Genomic DNA, 17,208 nt, shown 5'->3' on the forward strand with positions numbered 1-17,208 from the left:
CGATTCATAGGAGTAAAGAAAGGTATAACTTCAAGGGAGCCTTAGCTGCCCGGGGCTAACCCACCAGGATGTAACTGAGTAAAAGGGAGGGGTGGGGCGTGATGGGGAGGGGGGGGGGAGTGGAGGGAAGGGTAAGGGGGAGGAGAAGGGGGGGGAGTTGGGATGGGTAAATGGGTGTATGTCATAGCTGCAAGCTGCGTGCCAGTAATGACCACAAGGGAGATCACATCAACCCATACACTCTCTAGTTGTACATATAGTAATGTCATAAAATCAAAAGGAGGATTTATACTTAAGGGTATTTAGAGTAGTATCTAAAAAAAAAAGGCCTGTTAGCACTGATTATAAGTATAAAATAATCATGACAATAAACAGTGGTACGTATCAACATCGCTGTCATTCAGTATTTGTGCTTGAGAGGTGAAAGGCTATCTAGAATGTTATGCAGTGTCAGAAATGTCCTCGTGATGCCCTTGAGCTTCTTCTTTGAGGAATGCATCTGCGTCGCCAGGGGTATTAAAGTCATAAAATGTGTCTCCTGTAAATATGCGTAGTTTGGCTGGATATTGGAGGGCAAATTTCCTTTTCATCTGTATCAACTGAGCGCAGATAGGTGAGAAAGCCTTTCTGGCCCGTGTGAGTTCAGGAGAGAAGTCTTGGAAGATAAGTAACTTATTTTTTTCCCATATCAGTGGGCGTACTTGTCTGGAAGCAGTCCAAAGGGCCTGCTTGTGCAGGTAATTTAAGCAGCGGAAAATGACCACTCTGGGACGGGTATCTGCGGGACGTAGGTTGGGGCCAATTCTATGTACCCTCTCTATGACCATGTCTTTACAAGCATCAGTGACATGCAGCAGCTGCGGTAATGTGTGACTAAAAAGCGTTCCAGGGCTGTATCTTTCACTGATTCAGGGATGCCGATTATCCTTAAATTGTTTCTCCTGGATCTATTTTCAATATTATCCAGCTTATTTAAAAGATGATAGTTTTCCTTTTGAAGGCGGATAATGTCATGCTGTACATTTGCCATGTCATGAGCTATCTTCCCCATTTGTGTCTCAGTTGTGGTCACCCTGTGAGTGAGATTTTTGAGCTGTGTGGAGATGTCAGTGACAGCCTGTGTCAATAGGGGCCCCATCGTGGCCGTTATAGCTTGGGCCAAATCAGCGTGTGTGATGGGGGAATCAAGGTGTCTCTGTGAGACAAACTTATCTGCTTCCGAAGCGGCTTTCTTGTGTGCCGGAGACGCTGGCGGCGAGTCTGTGTCCGGCGCCATCTTTGGATCTGCTCGTCTCTTCTCCTGCCGAAACAACTGCGTGCGGGCGGAGGTGATCGGAGCCAGAAATTTCTCCATACACTGGGGGGGAGGAGGGGAGGTTCGTCCCTTCTTGTTGGAGGCTCCGTGGAGCCGTAAAAAACTGTTTACGGTGGGTGAGTCCCGGGAGCTGTACGGACACGCTGCTCACAGCATGAACCCGGATCCGGAAGTCTCACGGACATAGTATTTTATATATACACCATATCTATATACTTATAATTAAACACCTAAATACTGAACTTAGACCAATATGGAGAAAATATATACACATATGCTCTCTTATTCCCCACAAATTATTTTCCATAGCCAGGGAGAAGAGAAAGATATTAGATAAGCCTATATTTTGGCTAATTACCTTTAAACCAACAATTACTTTTGGAAAAGCGACAGTTATCTGCAGTTATTTAAGAAGTAACTGAATGATATACCTCCGCTCCATGTGTATTTCACTTCTATAAAGGATCCTGACTGCACATTAACACAGGAACCAGCACGGGAGCACTAAGTATAAGCTGCACTTTTCTTCAGTTATCTATAAAAATTGAGACTGTGATAAGTATATTGCGGGAGCTACAAATTTACAATACTAACATACTGGGACGCCAGTATTTGGACTACTCTAAATCACCATCTGAGGGTTATAGCTATTAATTCTATTGCATGTTGCACGCAATTTTAAAATTCTCATTTATTATAACATGTGTGAGATAATGTATTAATTGTTTGTTTAACTGTGTGTCATAAATGTTTTAAGAGATACTACATAAACTACTTCATATTATATCTAAGCCTCACTGAGTCAATCTTTCTCCTGTGTCAGACTGCACATTTATATTTTAGATACATTGTTTCAAGCGCAGAGTATTATTTCTTCTCTTATAAGTTCAAAGGGTTGCAGAACCTTGCACAACGTTGAAATCATTCTCCACTGCGCTTGAGTCAGGTGCATTTTCCCTCCTTTGCCTATATCATGGGCAGATGTATAGGCTTGAATGGCCTTTTGCTGCTCCTCCATCCTCTGAAGCATATAGAGGGTTGAATTCCACCTCGTTACCACCTCTTGCTTCAGATGATGGCAGGGCAGGTTCAGGACTGTTTGCTGGTGCTCCAGCCTTCGGCACGCGGTGGCTGAATGCCGAAAAGTGGCCCGCAATTCTTCGGGCCACTGACAGCATCTTTTGCCAGCCCCTGTCGTTTTTTAAATCATTCTGCACCACCAAATTCAATGTATGTGCAAAACATGGGACGTGCTGGAATTTGCCCAGATGTAATGCACGCACAATATTGGTGGCGTTGTCCGATGTCACAAATCCCCAGGAGAGTCCAATTGGGGTAAGCCATTCTGCGATGATGTTCCTCAGTTTCCGTAAGAGGTTGTCAGCTGTGTGCCTCTTATGGAAAGCGGTGATACAAAGCGTAGCCTGCCTAGGAACGAGTTGGTGTTTGCAAGATGCTGCTACTGGTGCCGCCGCTGCTGTTCTTGCTGCGGGAGGCAATACATCTACCCAGTGGGCTGTCACAGTCATATAGTCCTGAGTCTGCCCTGCTCCACTTGTCCACATGTCCGTGGTTAAGTGGACATTGGGTACAACTGCATTTTTTAGGACACTGGTGACTCTTTTTCTGACGTCTGTGTACATGTTCGGTATCGCCTGCCTAGAGAAATGGAACCTAGATGGTATTTGGTTTCGGGGACACAGTACCTCAATCAAGTCTCTAGTTGCCTGTGAATTAACGGTGGATACCGGAAACACGTTTCTCACCACCCAGGCTGACAAGACCTGAGTTATCCGCTTTGCAGCAGGATGACTGCTGTGATATTTCATCTTCCTCGCAAAGGACTGTTGGACAGTCAATTGCCTACTGGAAGTAGTACAAGTGGTCTTCCGACTTCCCCTCTGGGATGACGATCGACTCCCAGCAGCAACAACAGCAGCGCCAGCAGCAGTAGGCGTTACACTCAAGGATGCATCGGAGGAATCCCAGGCAGGAGAGGACTCGTCAGACTTGCCAGTGACATGGCCTGCAGGACTATTGGCTTTCCTGTGTAAGGTGGAAATTGACACTGAGGGTGTTGGTGGTGTGGTTTGCAGGAGCTTGGTTACAAGAGGAAGGGATTTAGTGGTCAGTGGACTGCTTCCGCTGTCATCCAAAGTTTTTGAACTTGACACTGACTTCTGATGAATGCGGTCCAGGTGACGTATAAGGGAGGATGTTCCTAGGTGGTTAACGTCCTTACCCCTACTTATTACAGCTTGACAAAGGCAACACACGGCTTGACACTTGTTGTCCGCATTTGTGTTGAAATAATTCCACACCGAAGAGCTTATTTTTTTCGTATTTTGACCAGGCATGTCAATGGCCATATTCGTCCCACAGACAACAGGTGTCTCCCCGGGTGCCTGACTTAAACAAACCACCTCACCATCAGAATCCTCCTTGTCAATTTCCTCCCCAGCGCCAGCAACACCCATATCCTCATCCTGGTGTAATTCAACAGTGACATCTTCAATTTGACTATCAGGAACTGGACTGCGGGTGCTCCTTCCAGCACTTGCAGGGGGCGTGCAAATGGTGGAAGGCGCAAGCTCTTCCCGTCCAGTGTTGGGAAGGTCAGGCATCACAACCGACACAATTGGACTCTCCTTGGGGATTTGTGATTTAGAAGAACCCACAGTTCTTTGCTGTGCTTTTGCCAGCTTAAGTCTTTTCATTTTTCTAGCGAGAGGATGAGTGCTTCCATCCTCATGTGAATCTGAACCACTAGCCATGAACATAGGCCAGGGCCTCAGCCGTTCCTTGCCACTCCGTGTCGTAAATGGCATATTGGCAAGTTTACGCTTCTCATCAAACGCTTTCAATTTGGATTTTTGCGTCATTTTACTGAACTTTTGTTTTTTGGATTTTACATGCTCTCTAATATGACATTGGGCATCGGTCTTGGCAGACGACGTTGTTGGCATTTCATCGTCTCGGCCATGACTAGTGGCAGCAGCTTCAGCACGAGGTGGAAGTGGATCTTGATCTTTCCCTATTTTAACCTCCACATTTTTGTTCTCCATTTTTTAATGTGTGGAATTATATGCCAGTATCAATAGCAATGGCCTACTACTATATATACTGTGCACAACTGAAATGCACCACAGGTATGGATGGATAGTATACTTGACGACACAGAGGTAGGTAGAGCAGTGGCCTTCCGTACCGTACTGCTATATATACTGGTGGTCACTGTCAGCAAACTGCAAAACTAATATGCACCACAGGTATAGAATCTAGATGGATAGTATACTTGACGACACAGAGGTAGGTAGAGCAGTGGCCTTCCGTACCGTACTGCTATATATACTGGTGGTCACTGTCAGCAAACTGCAAAACTAAAATGCACCACAGGTATAGAATCTAGATGGATAGTATACTTGACGACACAGAGGTAGGTAGAGCAGTGGCCTTCCGTACCGTACTGCTATATATACTGGTGGTCACTGTCAGCAAACTGCAAAACTAAAATGCACCACAGGTATAGAATCTAGATGGATAGTATACTTGATGACACAGAGGTAGGTAGAGCAGTGGCCTTCCGTACCGTACTGCTATATATACTGGTGGTCACTGTCAGCAAACTGCAAAACTAAAATGCACCACAGGTATAGAATCTAGATGGATAGTATACTTGACGACACAGAGGTAGGTAGAGCAGTGGCCTTCCGTACCGTACTGCTATATATACTGGTGGTCACTGTCAGCAAACTGCAAAACTAAAATGCACCACAGGTATAGAATCTATATGGATAGTATACTTGACGACACAGAGGTAGGTAGAGCAGTGGCCTTCCGTACCATACTGCTATATATACTGGTGGTCACTGTCAGCAAACTGCAAAACTAAAATGCACCACAGGTATAGAATCTAGATGGATAGTATACTTGACGACACAGAGGTAGGTAGAGCAGTGACCTTCCGTACCGTACTGCTATATATACTGGTGGTCACTGTCAGCAAACTGCAAAACTAAAATGCACCACAGGTATAGAATCTAGATTGACGACACAGAGGTAGGTAGAGCAGTGGCCTCCCGTACCGTACTGCTATATATACTGGTGGTCACTGTCAGCAAAACTCTGCACTGTACTCCTCCTATATAATACTGCTGGTCCCCAGTCCCCACAATAAAGCAGTGTGAGCACAGATATATGCAGCCCACTGAGAACAGATATGGAGTGTTTTTCAGGCAGAGAACGTATAATACTGGTGGTCACTGGTCAGCTAAACTCTGCACTGTACTCCTCCTATATAATACTGCTGGTCCCCAGTACCCACAATAAAGCAGTGTGAGCACAGATATATGCAGCACACTGAGCACAGATATGGAGCGTTTTTCAGGCAGAGAACGGATAAAACTGGTGGTCACTGATCAGCAAAACTCTGCACTGTACTCCTCCTATATAATACAGCTGCTCCCCAGTCCCCACAATTAAGCAATAAGCACAAATATTTGCAGCAATATTAATAAACGGAGAGGACGCCACCCTAACATTTCCAATGCACGAGTGAAAATGGCGGCGATGCGCGGCTCCTTATATAGAATACGAATCTCGCGAGAATCCGACCGCGGGATGATGACGTTCGGGCGCGCTCGGGTTAACCGAGCCATACGGGAGAATCCGAGTATGCCTCGGACCCGTGTAAAATGGGTGAAGTTCGGGGGGGGGGTTCGGTTTCCGAGGAACCGCACCCGCTCATCACTAGTTTCAACCAGTTTTGTTTCAACCAATTGATTGTCAAGCTTTTGACCCTCTCCTCCTTTTGACCCTGTCGATCTACAGTAAGTCCATGTCAACCATTTATCTGTCAACCGTTGACCATGTCAAACTATTGCCTGTCAACCATCTGGTGTCAACCTATTGATTGTCTATCTATGTACTATCTACCATCCGGATACCATCTAAAAGGACTCTATGGGTGGTATTCAAATGATGTATCATGCCCAATCTCCTTTCTAAAATGGTCCCCGTTAATGCGCATATCACGCCCATAGTAATCAAGTTTAGCTGTGTAAAGTGTTGGGTGCTTCGTTACCCCGGGGGTAGTGAGCTAAAAAGATGATACCACGTCCCCAAGGGCAGAAACAGAACGGGTGTGGAAATGGGTGAAAAGAATTTAATCCTGCCCTATGAATGGATAATTTCTTCAGATGCAGAAAATTACTGCACAAATGCAAAATGTACTAGGTGCCAGAGCATTCAAACGAATACACACAATTGGATAGAATAAACCACAAATAAATGGATACCACTTAGTTGAAATAACTGATGCCATATATGGCTTAATAAGGGTCCCTATGTAATAGCCAGAGAGATTCAGGCAACAGAGAGATTTTAGTGATGTAACTGCTAGATTTAAAGCAGCAATTTACTTTTGCCTTAAAAAAATTGATACATCACCAAAATCTCACCGCTGTTGGCATCTCAATAGCTATTACATTTGCGCCAGCATCTATCAGAGGGAGCTCAGAGCTTAGTTCAGTTTGTTTTGCTGCTCTTCTCCTGCTTCTTGTGTCTGCTTCTACTGAGAGTTGTGCTACCAGAATAACATCTGTTGCTAATCCCTCCTAGATGAAATGCTCAGAATACGAGTCCCTATGGTAGAGACCAAAGTAACAACATACTGTAGAAAGTGAACCATGCTCTAAAGACTACTTCTGATCACTAATGAGGTGGTTGATAATGAGGATGTTGGTGGTGGAGATTAAATGGGCTGGTGCAAACTGCTGGTAGCTAATATTCAAGTGCTTGTTATTATTTTGCAAATTATTATCATTTTGTAAAAAACATTTCATGAACTTGCCACAAATGATGTAACAAAAAGAAGCCTAGATAAGTAACGTCCCTACCTCTACTAACATTGGTCTTACAAATGGAGCAAATGCCTTCAGAAATGTTGTCAGGATTTGGGTAAAAATAATTTTTCACCCAAGAGGTGGCTTTTTTGGTCTTATGCCCTGGTAACACAATAGCTTTATTTTTATCATGGGCAAGAACTGCTTCCACGGGTGGCTGATTTACAAAAACAACATCAACATCCTCATCATCCTCATTAGCGTTAGGTAATACACAAATAACCCCCACATCCTGTTTCACTTCCACAGTAGCATCTCAATTTGTATTATGTCATCACCATCTTTACTTGTACTGCTCATCCCTACTTTTGCAGATGGTGCAAAAATGCTGGAAGGAGGCAAAGGAGACTTCTCTACAAGTACAATGTGAGAAATGTCAGGCTAACATGGACACCCCTAGACTCTCCACAGGGATTTGTGAACACACAATTTGCTCTTCAGCCTTAGTGTTATTTTTTGGGCACTGATTTGTCGGTTTTTAATGTGACACCTCTACCCCTTTTTTAACAATGTGAAAGATTTAATATCAGTAGCCCTTTCCTATACTTTCTGTCCCATGGACCAACTTCAGTAGATGTTGTAATACTATCATAACTGGCAGCAGCCACAGCGCTAGTACTTGGTTGCTGATCCTGCACTTCTATCATGATCCATATCAGCTCAATGCTTATGTTTATTAATGCAGTTAGGCACGCCCAAGTTGTAGAAAAAAATAGCAGCTTTTTTGTTTTTTTCACAAATGACAATTTTACACTGTGGGGTCACAGTGTTTATATTTATTAATGCAGTGGGGCATTACATTACATTTTTTCAGTTTTTTCTACCTTCACCAAAACACTTGCAGGCACTGGCATGCACTGTGCACCAATAAAGGGTTAATGCTGCCCAGTATTAGGAGCTCTGAGCTGCACTGCTGGTTTCCAAAACCAGTGTGACTGACTGTTATGGTTGAAAAAAACATAATGGCATTAAAATTAAAATAAATAATGCTGCCCTTAAGAGCTCTGGGATATGTGCAGTGCCCCAGTAAGAAGGATACTATTGTTGATATTTGTGGTTAGATCAAAGTGGTAGAACCCCAACAAGCATTCACTGATATTTCAAAAGATAATTATTACAAATAGACACTAATACTGTACAGTAAAAATGACACACTATAAAACATAAATGCACATCTATGAGTTAACTAGAAAACCTGGCATTCATGTAATCAATTGACAATGTGGTATATAGTTGATCCAGAAAACCTGGCATGTTTTTTCACATAATAAATTAAGCAATGTAATAAATTGGTGCCCTTTGAGCGTATCCAGAAAACTTGGCATGTGTTCCCTGAAAGCAGGCCAATAGATTTTCTCGCCAGGCTCAGATTCTAAAATGAGGCAAAACATCATCTTCCCAGCATTGGATCTAATGTGTATTAGATTTGATATAATTCCCTCCTCATCCCTTCAGATCCCAGGAAGATGGGGTAGGCTTGGTTCTCTGCTCATCTCTAATTCTGAATCTGCTGCTGATAACATCCCCTGCTTTCTCGCTATCTACTTGTATTTGAACAGGCGTATGCTGTAGTAAAGCCATAGGGGCTGATTGAGAAGTGAATGCAGAAGCACCCGCAGCTGCGCTTTTTGGCAGTTGCCCATCTTTATAGAGATGGTGCTACATAGTCCATCCCCAGTGTACATCAGTTCATCAGAGTTTTCACTGACACCCTGCACGGACATAGTTGGGATGAATGAGTGGTGGAACTTAGATGGAGGTGCGGTCAGGGCCGGTGCAAGGTTTCTCAGCACCCCAGGCACATCTTCCCCTGTGGCCCGGTCCCCCGGCCCCACCCCCCTTCAATACCCAGCTCCTGAGGTGAAAAAGAGTATTAGGGTTGGGTTAGTGGTAATCTTATTAGGGTTAGTTTACTGGATTGGGTCAGGATATTTGGGATATGGCATTACGGTTGTTTTAGCGGTTTGTGTTAGGGAAGTAGGGTTAATTAGGGGTGTGAGGTTAGGGTATTAGGGATAGGATATTAGGGTTGGTTTAAGGTATTAGGGTTAGGGGTTATGATTAGGGAAATGTTTGGATTCATTATATATAGATATTGATAGTTAGACTCCTGTACTTATGGGTGGCACGCCACGGAATTCAAAGAAGTATGCACATACACATAAATAGCTTAACAACGATTCAGATGCATCGTAAGAGGGCCTGTAATTTAAAGAATATTTTGGCTCCAAGTTTTTTTAAGGGAAAAAGAAAAACCTCCTGCACTTCACAAATACCTGCTTCATACTTGCTATCAGCGGTTCTAACCGAACGAATATTGGAGACCCTGCCACAGCCGCAGCACATCTACATTCATTCCAGTGGCGCTTTGGGCGTTTGCAGCTCGATCTCACCGATTTGGGTTCACACAGTGCAATTGCCATGCTCTACCTGTGTACACACTGGTGTGGACTCCGACACCGCTGGCCCACAGACAACGGACAGGGCCACTGGTTCAGTCGGAAGCCCCCGCATGCTGCAAATGTGAGCCCCTTGGGATGTTTTCTGATATGCGATCAGCACACATATTGGAGTTATTTACATCTGGCCAGTAAGCCGCGGCATTGCACTTTCCGTGTGCGGATCCCAGTTAGCCAAACAACTGGTTTATTAAAACCTATGGTGTACTGGTGTGTTTCTAATTGTTGCAAATTATTTCTTAAAATACATTTTTAACATTGTATTAATTATTGAGACAAACCCCGGGAGGTTATTTGAATTTTTTATATGTGAATAAATTGTGTTTTATTTTTACTATTGGTTGCATATGTATTATTAAGCGCCAACTGGGATTATTTGCATTTTTTTTGGATTAAGAGGCTGGCATACCTCTTTTTTCCCAATCCGCTGCTGATATACATTGGTTAGTAGCAATATTCAGTACAGCGCCCTAAAGCTTACCCCGTTTTTTCTTGACACATTACTGTTTGGCATGTTATTGTAGCAGCTGACACCTCTCAGGCACTGGAGAGGCGCAGCTGCTGCAGAACCTATGGCCGGTCACATGAATAAACAGCCAGCTGAGGTGCGAGCAGAGGCACTGACCGTGGTTGTTCCCTTGGATGATGCGGTGGCTCTTGATAAGGAAGGACAGCCCTTGAAGATGCAATTATGCACTCAGTAGTGGCTGCCGAGCTTGGACTCTCCACCGTCGCCGCCAGTCAGGGCCGGCTGGGAGAGGGGATAGATCAGTTCAACCCTTGTCACCTTGGGTAAGGGTGCCGCCCCTCCAGTCGTGGCCTCCTCCTCGGACTCCTGTGGCTCCCTGCAAGTTTTGAGATCCCGGCAGGGGGAGCAGATCTTCTCCCCGGTCATCGGGACGGGGGAGGGGGGGGAGAGCGACGCAGGTGGTGGAGGCAGGGACAGGCTCCGTACATGCGGCTCCAGCCCCGGCCCGATAGATCCTTCATGGTGAGTGCGGCACACAGCCTTTAATATTTTTTTCTTCTTCTTACTGCCGCCCTTCAAGTGCCGGCGCTCTTAGGCAGCTGCCTAAAGCTGCCTAATGGTGGCGCCGGCCCTGGGATGCAGTAGTAAAAAAAATCACTCCACTGTGTCTGACATCAGGGGTACATGCATACATACATATACTGTACCTGTATCATATACAAGAAATGGTGCTAATCCTATATAATTAAAGGCTGATGTTGCTGCTCACCTCTATGTTTGCTCACCGTTTGCTACTAGATGGGATTCAACAAAGCAATTCAAATGTTGCTCTGTTTGGGTGTGCACAGCCGCTGGCACTGACACTACTGTTATGTTGTTCGTCATTTTGACGGACTGGTAACTAGTCATGAAATAAAACTCTTAATGCACCTGTTATGAATCAAATTTCATTGGCACCTTAATAAAACAATAAATCAATTCTGTATCCTGTATAAAACAATACATTAATTTTGGCCCCTTTATAAAATATAATAAATATATATAATGTCCCCATAATGAATAAGTCTTTGTTACCTCCCTAATAAATACCTTATTCTTCTGTATGTTTAATAGACTAAATAGGTCAAACAACTTACGATTTCAGCAATCATCCTATTCAGAACCTACAGTATTTTATATTGCTTGATTTGTATGCTTTGCATGTATACAGTATATACCAGGATTGCATTTTCAGAATTTAATGTGCAGTTTTCACTTTAGTTAATCTTACAGTTTACAAACCATCCGTGATGTACCTAACATATTTGGCACATGGGGCCGGTGGCCCGGTGCATCATTTGGCTTCCCTCCTTTACAGTGTGCCCCAGTACCACCCTCCAATATGCCCCACAATTCCCCCTTGTATGCCACACACTGTCCTCCCAATATGTCATACCAGTCTCTGCTTACTGGTTGATTAGTTAATTGGATCTGGTAGCCTCCCTGAACTGCACCAGTCATATTTAAATAAAGTGTCTAGAGTTTTCACTGCGGATTTATTACTTAAGATGTGGTTGGCTCACATTAATCTATGTAGTTTTAGCTGCAAAATGACTGTAAATATGATGCATTGTGAGATTGGATTGATTAGATACTTTATATCTGTAAACGACATTTCTGAGTGAACCTGCACATTGTCTTCTGCTATATTTTACATTATTTTCCATACTCTCCACTATTATGGATGTATAATTTTATGCCATAAACCAAATAAAGATGATGGGGGAATATTCAATTGTTTGAAAAGTCAGTTGGGTGTCTGTTTTTTCCTATCTAATAGACAGGAAAAAACAGACACCCAACCAACTTTTCAAACACACAACACACACTACTGCACCCATGCTGTTTATACTTAGCTCTCCGGAGTCCCACGACTAGCGTTACAGCCGCTGCATTTGCAGCAAAAATCCACCCAAATATGGCTGCCATGCATACACAATTAAAAATTGCCTCCGGATCATGGCAGGCGCCATGTTTCCGGAGACCTGCGCGTGCGCAGTATACTCTGGCTCGATGCTGGAGCCTGCAGCGCTGTGGAGAGGAGGGGGCTCACCCAGAGTCTGCACACGGGTCCCCTCCTCTCTTAAAACGCCCCTGCTGTTGGCAGGACCTAACATTTACTTGAGTCTCTGTCCCATAATCCTTTTATTTTGTCCCAAAGCCCTCCTGGTAAATTGTAATCATACTGTATATACAGTACCAACACACCTCCCAACTGTCCCAATTTTTGCGGGACAGTCCCTTTTTTTGGAGGGGGCAGTTGGAAGGCTCCTGTCACTCACTGCTCTGCTTAGTATGTGCACAGCTTCTATTCACAGAGACAAAAGGGACTGGGGGCATGTCAGCAGCTCACAGAGCGCTGGCCATGCCCCCATAGTGATGGGAATTGTGGGTGTTGCTCACAGTTGCGGCATTACTGCGATGCCATGCCCCTTACTGTGACCCCACCCCTTTCTACCAGGTGGGCGTGGCTATGCCGCATCAGAGTCCCAATTCCTACCTCCTGAAAGTTGGGTGGTATGAGTACCAGTAATAAACTAAAGCAGCTGAAGGCCTAATGTAACTGGTGGCGTTTGGTCTGCAGGTCAGGAAAAAATGAAAAGATCAGGCAGGTGGTGGCAATCACAGCCTGCACCTTTGCTCATAGCATTCCTCACGGCCATGCCGATTTCAGAAGGACAGTCCTGGTCTGATGGGAGCGTCACTGCATTGTCATATACAGATGTGTACTCATACATCTTTGCTGAAAATGTGCCAAACAGACCCTCATGGCATGCCTGGTCACATGAGACTCTACTATGCTAGCGTCAGGAATCTGTTTTGCAGACAATATGCCTTTGTCACAATGCTAAGCCGCACCAGGAGACCATGCTGATTAATTTGATATGTGACGCTCATATAGCCATGTCCAACTGAGTCTCTGAATCTAACGGAGTTATGCTAATGGAGTTACATGGGACCTGTCAGCTCACTCGCGCCAGGCATCTCCCACTAGATGTATGGAGACATATATGTACATACATACAATCTCACGGGAAGTTGGAAGGCATGTCCACTGTTATCTGGGGCTACACACTACGGAGTAGGTGCCTCTTATGTGTGCTCCCACTAAAAAGTGTTTTAGGAAGAGGGAGGTTGGGGGCAGCCAGCTCTACAGAACCAATAAGCGTGACCACTCTGGCTATAGCCACTAATTTGGACACGACCCATGCATACATAAAACATAACCCCACGTCATTATTCAAAATAAGGGGGAACACTTAAATATCACCCCGAGATCTCCCGTCACTTTAGGCGTTAGATCGGGCACGAGTAAACAATTGAATTCCACCCATAATTAATGTTGGGAAGTACTGTTTGTCATAGGCTAGCCTGTGCAAAGGACATAATATAAAAGTGTCTACACTGTAACGTTGACATTTCTCATTTCTTGAGGTAAAGTTGCATTTAAATATGTTTTTGTAGTATGGAAACACTGCTTTCCTGTCAGCACTCTAATCCAGTAATTGGGAAATACAAGCAACTCTAAACAAGTTAGCAGTGACAGAAGTAACCACCAGAGACCATACATATTTAGACACAATCCTATTGCTTAGAGCGCATGTAAGAAAACAAAGTTTACCAATGCACAGTGTTTGTGTTTTTCCACAGCAGGCACCATTTTTCAAAATGCCATTTTAAGCTCAAAATCAATTTTTAACATTGGAACAGTGAATATAACTCTCCCATTTTACTGCTAGTAGTGTTATTGCCGGCTGCACAATGCTTATACATGGCTGGCCATATAATTAGCAAACAGCGGTAGCCATTTAAATAGCTGCGCAGTCCTCTTTGTAGTGAAAACACATTTTTTTATCTTGATTGCAATGTATTTAAAAATTTATTTTTTCAGCTCTTTTCAGATAAATAGAATTAAGGCACTCACGTTTCTGCAGAAAATTCCATTTAATCCTTGCAACAGTAAGTGCATTTAGAATGATATTACAGGTATTTCCTAAAAGAGCTTTAAAACTGCTACAGTACCAGAGCACCATTTGTGGCATATTTCATAGGCAAATGCAGGTGGTGGTGGTGGTGGTGGGGGGGGGGGGTTCTGGTTGCCTGGAACGCCCCATCCCCTTCTATTGGCCAGCGCCTCAAATAATAACAATAGCATATAATATGATTACTAGAGCCAACACAACATGCAGTTTAAGGGACAGGGTAGAGCTACTGCACATGCCCAGCTTATTCTACCAAGTTTGCTGTTTGTGTGGAGCTGAGCCCTCAATCAGTGCACTGGATCAGAGAGTAGCTGCAAGAAAGAAGAGACAGGCACCTTAACATGAGGTGGGAGAATATGTGCTTAGAAAGTGCAGTTCTGTCTCTACTGGTTCAATTATGTTTGTGTATTTATTATAGGATGTTTAACCTTTTACTGATCACTTATTTATATTAATTAAATATTCGATACAGCCTATACTATAGACCATCTATAGTGTTACTTATTAATACTGTTTTACATACACTATCTAGTGATTAAAAAGAGTAATGTGCACATATACTGTATGTTCCAGGGTCGGTACTAGCTTCTTCTACTGCTCCCTCAGACTCACACACTTGCTCTAATGTTCTGCAGAGTGGGAGATTGTGGATTGCATTTGGAAACCCCCCTCTAGAAATCATGCATTTTCCACTGCATTTACAATTTCCAGCCTACGTTATTGTTACGATTTCAAAATCTTTTTAAAAAAGTTTACCCATTGTCTACATACAGTTGCTGCCGCACTGTGGTCACTACTATCACTAGGAATTTGCACAACAATTTTAACTGGTTTAAAATCTGATAGAAATGATTTAAGAGCCTTAAACATGTTCATGGTTCATTGCATTCGAGGCTCATGGTTCCTGTTCATTGCATTAAACTTTGTGGATTTAAAAAAAGAAACATTTCTAAAACACTATTTAAATAATATTTCTATTTAACAGAAAATTATTTTGGGTCCATGACTAATGGTATAAGTGAATGAACACGTTTCTGCCACACTCACCTGTGTGTGACTGAACAACGCTGTTCTTTAATTTCTTGACATTCTTGACAGTTGAATAATTCTAAAATTTGAGAAATTCACAAACGTTTTTTAAATTTTAGAACCAATTTGCCAAACCAGTTTGAGAATCAAAACTTTTAGAATAGGAGTGAGCTACTTTGCTGTCTACAATATGGCTCCTCCAAGAATGATTTTTTATTTCCCCTACCAAGATGGCTGCCACCACTACTACTGTGCACCATCTTGTTACTGTGTATGATTGACATAGGGCCCAATTCATGTTTGCATGCAATGGCCAATGTTTACGTAACTGAGTGATAATTGTCAGTCTGCGCAAGTGCTGCAATCACAATGCACATGCGCGAATGTGCCGCTGTGATCCCGCTCGCAATAAGGATTTCATTAAAAAATAATTGACAGGAAGTGACCATTTGGCGGTGTTAACGGGCAGTTTGCAGGGAGTAGTTAGAAAAGTGCAGCTGTGTCATGACCATTTTTGGGGCATATAAGCTGTTGTCAGCTGTGAGCTCGGACATGCAAAAACATAATGCCTGCATTGCTACTGCCATGTCCAGCTTGCATAGCCATAGACCTACCTTTACCCTTGAGGTTCCTGGTTTTTGCATATAGGCTGCAATGTGTACACAATTGTGAATGAGTTTGCAATGACTTTGGTGGGCGTCTCTTCTAATTTCTGTGCAGCAGCTTCACTAGCTAACACTAGCAGTCCCGTAGCCTAGACAATCACACTTGTGATTGCATGTGCATACAAACATGAATTAGGTCCACTGTGGGAACAAGATGCTCCAAGAGACCTGTTATCTTCTACTCCTTGCACCACTACCCACATCCAGGAGACAGTCATTAGCTGGTGATCTGTCTGAATCGCTGCTCCACTTCATGTCCATCAACCAGTATAACAGTGAGTATGGCTGCACCATCACTTGCTCAGTAAAGCCACACTGCTTGGTTAAGTCAACTGGAGTTTATTATTTATTTATTTATTTATTAACAGTTTCTTATATAGCGCAGCATATTCCGTTGCGCTTTACAATTAGAACAACAGTAATAGAACAAAACTGGGTAAAAACAAACAGACATAGAGGTAGGAAGGCCCTGCTCGCAAGCTTACAATCTATAGGGAAATAGGCATAGATACACAAGGATAGATGCTACCTATTGCATAATGGTCCACCAGATTGCTAGGTTCTTAATGGGTTGTATGATGATACCCCACAAAGTTATCCAAGTGTCAGGAGGGTGTGAGACTAAAGAAAGACAAGATATGTGATGTTATGAATACTCTACAGAGGATGTAATTAGATAGGGAAGCACTGAAGGTTATGTGGGTGGGTCTGGAATTTGATAGGCTTGTCTGAAGAGGTGAGTTTTCAGGGAACATTTAAAGGTTTGGAGACTAGAGGTGAGTCTTACTGTGCGTGGGAGGGCATTCCACAGAGTGGGTGAAGCCCGGATAAAGTCCTGTAATTTTGAGTGTGAACAAGTAATGCGTGTGGATGAGAGACGTAGATCTTGTGCAGAGCGGAGAGGTCGGGTAGGGAGATATTTTGAAATGAGTGAAGAGATGTATGTTGGTGCAGTTTGGTTAATAGCCTTGTATGTGAGTAAAAGTATTTTATATTTAATACGGTAGAATACCGGTAACCAATGGAGGGACTGACAGAGCGGATCTGCAGACGATGAACGTCTGGCAAGGAAGATTAGCCTCGCAGCTGCATTCAAAATGGATTGTAGTGGTGAGAGCCTATGTTTGGGAAGACCGGTCAGGAGACTATTACAATAATCAATGCGGGAGATAATGAGAGCATGGATTAGAGTTTTTGCTGTGTCTTGTGTAAGATTAGGGCGTATTTTGGATATGTTTCTTAGATGTATGTGACATGATCTTGAGAGATTGAATGTGGGTAACAAAGGACAGTTCAGAGTCAAGAATGACACCTAGGCAGCGAGCTTGTGGGGTAGGGGTGATTGC

Source organism: Pseudophryne corroboree, chromosome 9 (assembly GCF_028390025.1).
Source record: "Pseudophryne corroboree isolate aPseCor3 chromosome 9, aPseCor3.hap2, whole genome shotgun sequence".
NCBI classification, from domain to species: domain Eukaryota; kingdom Metazoa; phylum Chordata; class Amphibia; order Anura; family Myobatrachidae; genus Pseudophryne; species Pseudophryne corroboree.